The sequence below is a fragment of the Dendroctonus ponderosae genome, unplaced genomic scaffold (assembly GCF_020466585.1).
Source record: "Dendroctonus ponderosae isolate FM_Combo_2020 unplaced genomic scaffold, Dpon_F_20191213v2 Dpon_F_20191213_1, whole genome shotgun sequence".
NCBI classification, from domain to species: domain Eukaryota; kingdom Metazoa; phylum Arthropoda; class Insecta; order Coleoptera; family Curculionidae; genus Dendroctonus; species Dendroctonus ponderosae.
Genome location: NW_026017110.1, coordinates 44,930,580 through 44,935,612, shown reverse-complemented (window position 1 = coordinate 44,935,612; position 5,033 = coordinate 44,930,580). Strand labels below are relative to the sequence as shown.

General features: G+C 32.1%; 1 long non-coding RNA gene across 1 annotated transcript in view; it reads left to right on the top strand.

The window, feature by feature from the left end:
• The window catches only part of LOC109541410, a 5,097-nt gene extending 1,156 nt beyond the window's left edge, over positions 1–3,941 (top strand). Inside the window, exon 2 of the long non-coding RNA XR_002172323.2 lies at positions 3,751–3,941. This is a non-coding gene — a long non-coding RNA (uncharacterized LOC109541410). The remainder of the gene's footprint in view (positions 1–3,750) is intronic.
• Positions 3,942–5,033: the final 1,092 nt, after the last annotated feature.

The window sequence follows — 5,033 nt, the reverse complement described above, 5'->3', positions numbered from 1 at the left end:
GCAGGATACCCTCTAGGTAATAGTTCTTGATTACTTTTTGATAAATAATTCGTTCTTATTGCTAAATAGGAGCACTATTTATCAATCTGTAATAAAAGACGCGAGGAAATTCTGTCTTTTATAATATAAAAAAGAAGTAAAAAAAATTATTAGTATACATTGTTTTGCTAAAATGCATAGTTACCGAATTATATGCGATTGTTTCTGAGCAAAATCGCGATTTTCTAATTTTTTTTCACTTTTTCGTTGTTATGCAAAAAGCACAACTTTTCAAGCTGGCGCACCTCGATATTTTCAATTGGTATACTATTCCCGAGCGATTCCAATAGTTATCTAAGTTACGTCACGTGAAAACCATATTTGAAAGATTTCGTCGTAATTCGCCTGGCCAAACAAGCTTACCCTTATTTTCAATACGGAATAAGATAAAATTATAAAAAATGAAAATTTACATAAAAAAAAAAAAACATTTTGGGCGGTTTTGTCAACAGCATTTTGAAACTGTTTTTAGACTATGTTTTAATAGTTTTAATAATTTTGTCGAAATTTCGGTAAAGTTTTTTGTCCTTTTCAACAATAAGAACGACTGAAATTAAGTAGAACATATTCCCTTACAGGGAAAACGAATAATTGTTCGAGTGGTTGCACTTTTAACATAAAATTTCAAATACAGTGAAAGCTCCGATACGCGGGCAGTCACGGTTCCACAAAAAATGTCCGGTTATGGGAGGTGTCCACCCTTATTTTCAGCTTTTTTATTGTCTATACATGTTTTATAACATTTTCCAACATAGAAACTTATTGTGTCGGTTTATTAACATATTCTAAAATACTAGTTTGGCCCGTTTTTTGAAATCTTTGTTGAATAATCCCATGCTGAAAATGGGTTTCAAGGTTTTTAAGATATTGAAACGCAATAAAGTCATCGCTTGAAAATATTTTTTCAAAGGGAAATTGCATTTAAGGCATCATCATCATACGATTTTATGAGTGAAGCATCGCGTACAATTGCCAACGTTTCTTCTGATTCGTCATCATCACTACTCATAGAAAGTTCAGTTTTGGAATGGTCCATGTTTATAAATCCTTGTGCTTGTATCACTTGATCACTTGTACCTAAGGATTTTGCATGACGCATTGTTCCAGCTAATAATGACAAAGGCAGCTCATCTTCTGGATTAGAATCTTGTGGAATTTCTCCTTCTGTCTTCTTGAATCCAGCTTTTGTAAAGCAATTCTTGACTGTTGCAGAATTTACTTATTTCATGCCGTCTTTATGAAATATAAAGCCTCTAATGGGCTTTGACACCTAAGACACAGACTTGGAAGAGTTAATTTAAATTAACACATGTTTTAGAATAAGATCTCTATAAAAAATAAAAAATTTGAAGTTTTTAATGATGCCTTGGTTCAGTGCTGACATATGGAAGTGGTGTTTGGGGGCAAAAATATAACTTTGATATTTTTCAGTTTCACCACACGTGGGTGGGGTGATTCTGCGTTATCTAGAAATAAGAACACTTCTTTTCTGAATCCCCATTTTTCTATTGAACTGAAACAATCATTATGACATAATATCTTGAGTCATCCACGCTTTCTTCTTTTATTGTCCAAATTGTTGGCAAATCTTGGATGGCAATATTTTTCAAAGCACGAGGTCGAGCTGATTTTTCTATGACTTATAAATCCTCCTTTTCACCTCTATTACTATCCTCGACGAATAAAGTAAGTCAAGTCAAAACATCTTAAACGGGGAATTACGGAATATGTCAAATAATTCCCCGATTGAAAATCGCTTATTTATAATAATGGTTTTATTCGTCATCCGCGTTTTACAGGTTCGTGTCGGCTTGTAAGAGCCTTTCTACTCCGTATGATCATAATATCATGCCCGCGTCCGTTTAATAGAATGTCCGCTTATAAGAAAGTGTTTTACATTGAAAACCATATGACGAAATTCGGTTCAAAGAAAAATGTCCGGTTAAGAGAGATATCCGCTTATTAGAGCTGTCCGCAAGTAGAGCTTTCACTATATATCAAAAAATGGTTAAACTTATTAAAAATATAAAAAAGTGGTATTGGATATTAGAATTGAAATATATTTAAAATTTGGAGTATAATTAATAGAGGGTATCCTGCGACACACTTAGGCTGTAACAGAAAATTCCAATAAGTAAAGAAATAAATTTGAAAAATTACCTTGACGTTTTGATAGCTATTTTCTGCTATCGTTATCAAAAGAACCTAAATTAAACCTAAAAAAGAATATGTTAGTAAATTGTGTAACAATAATAGGATAATACAGTATGTAAAAATTCGCTGTGATAATTCGTCTGTGCAAATTGACAGTTATGTGAGACTTTGACTTAATCTCGTTGTTTAAACTAATAAAGGTAATGTTAATTAATAATTTAAGTGTATGATTCTCTGGTCTACTTTAGATTTTAGCATAGGTAACCATGAACATGAAGCAGCAGAATTATTTAGATTTAGTAAAATTAGTGCGCTTTCTTTAATTTTACGTTTTTTTTGTAGATGGTTGTTTGTTAAAATTATTCCATTGAATTTTGTGGCAATTATCAAATGCATGTTGACAAATATGCGACCTATTATATTCTCTGTTTTTTATGTATCATTGGTGTTCTTTGATTCTTTTGTGTAATGGTCTTAAAGTTTCTTCTATATAAAATTTATTGCATTCGCAAGGAATTTTATAAATTAATTTTTTTTATGAGGTTTTGTTACAGAAATTTTGCTTCTAATTGTATTTTTACTTTTGAAGATAGGCCTAATATTACATTTTTTACCTACTCGTTTAATTTGATTGGAAAGTCCGGGAATAAATGGAATAAACAAGTTTGTAATAGGTTTATTTTGATTTTATTTTGTTTGTGGGAATTCAATTTCGTTATCAAAAGTTAAAAGTTGTCAACTTTCTTCAGCCTTATTTATTAAGCATCGGTTTATAAACATCTCTATGGACTGATGCGCAACAAACTTTTAAGATACGCCTTAATCGATAAGCGTTATTCCTTATTCTCTTGTATAAACCCACCATAACTCGGGCAGAGCTTCAGCTTTCGAAATAAATTTTAATTATTTGTAAACTTTGGCGAATGGACAATTTCACTATAATGAAAACTGTAAAAGGAAAGTTAAAAACAAGTTTAAACCCACACTGATACTTCCTATACCAAACTTACTTCAAACTTCTGACAGGATAAAAGAATGACATAAGACTAGTAGGTTTCCGTTTGAAAATCCATTGTTTGACCTAGTATCTTGTTTATGAAACGACACGATATGTATAATACAAGGATACAGGGTATTTCCCTGGGTTCAGGGTTTTTGTATAATGTGATGATCGTCAGCAAGATGTTCCCTTAAAAATGAAAGTAGAAGTATTCAAGCGTTTTCTTCTAAATTTACCAGGAGAGTTATAAATAAGGTTATCTTCTGTATATATAGAGGGAGATGTTTAAATAAGTGGTATGCTATTAAACAAGAAATATGCGTCTTTGAGTTTAAGAAAATCATTTAAAAAATTTCAATGAAAATCAAATGACCGTTTTGAAAGACCGCTAATGACATGCATAGATCGTACTTGATATTCGCTCAGCCCTTGGTTCTGGCAATATTTATAGTATTTACAGTCAGACAAGGTGCGAATAAGCGACATAACATTGATTACCTCTTTGATTTACTTTATTCACATATAATTTTCTTTAACGATTTTCGTAATTGTTTCAGGTGGCGACCGTGCCTTGACCGCAAATGTAGTCATTCCCATCGCAGATATGTGACTTTGATATAAAAGAAACCACCTTGGGAATATTCGCCTTCTTAAGTATTTTGAACGTGAGATACGTAAGATATTGATCTTAAGGTCTTGCTAAGATGATATAAGATACCATATGACTAATAAAATATATTTTCTGGTGTTTATTTTATTACCTATGGAGAGATTGTTATGTCTCACCACAGTAGGAGCACATTAATCGTTGGAGACATTTCTATATTGGTGGGGATGTGGAGGTGTCTTGTGTGTCTATAATGTAGATAGGGACGGTACCTCAGTATGTACACTTCGCTATTTGTTAACCTTTCTAGAATTCCTGTACCTATAAGATTCCTCTGTAATATTTTCTGTTTTTCGGGAAGATAATTTTTTTCTTATTCGGTGAACTGAGTAGCCGAAGTGTTGTAGTTTTTTACATCATTTGAAGTAACAATCCTATATGCAGATAATATCAGAAACTGTAGCTTTTGGTAACACGAGAATAACAGTCTCACTACATCTTTGCTTTAATTGCTGCATAATTTCATATTTTTTCAATAGATTTTCCACCAGACTTAGTAGTACCACAAAAATCTGTGTTTGGGTTTTTTTAGATAGGCAAATCTAAATTTCCTATTATCTAGCTTGTAATTCATAGAGGGCGCTAGCTGCAACAGTCTGGAACAAGTTAAAACCTTAGAATTTTTTTGGGTTTTAATATATCGCTTTTTGTTAACAATATCGGGTTCGCCAGTTGTTCTATTTCGATTAAGTGTACTTGATTCAAGTCAATATCTGTCATCGTTTTCGAGATATTTCACATTGAAACATCTAGTGATTTTTTGAACTAATCGGATCTCTAAATAAAAGAAATGTTATTCGCAACTTGTCTATTAAACAAAACTTAACCAACATTAGACAGTATTTATTTGGGCACGTTTAGAACTACTTTTTGAACCCAGAGAAACCTGTGAAAATTAGTATTTTACAGTAATTGTTCGAAATGATATCATCTGACTTACCATTTATTATATATAGTATGTGTGCCGGTGATGGACCCTCTAAGGTAATTTTCGTATAACTAAACAACAATCCTAATAAAGTGAGCTGGATATATTTGATTCTTAGCGTTTAATACAGTTGCCTGGGTTATCATAATTTTTAGAAAAAACGAAACATTTTTGTTATTGTTTTTGAAACACCAAGTGGTCCATCATAGGCGCATATAGTCCTATAATGGACCCAGTGATCGCCA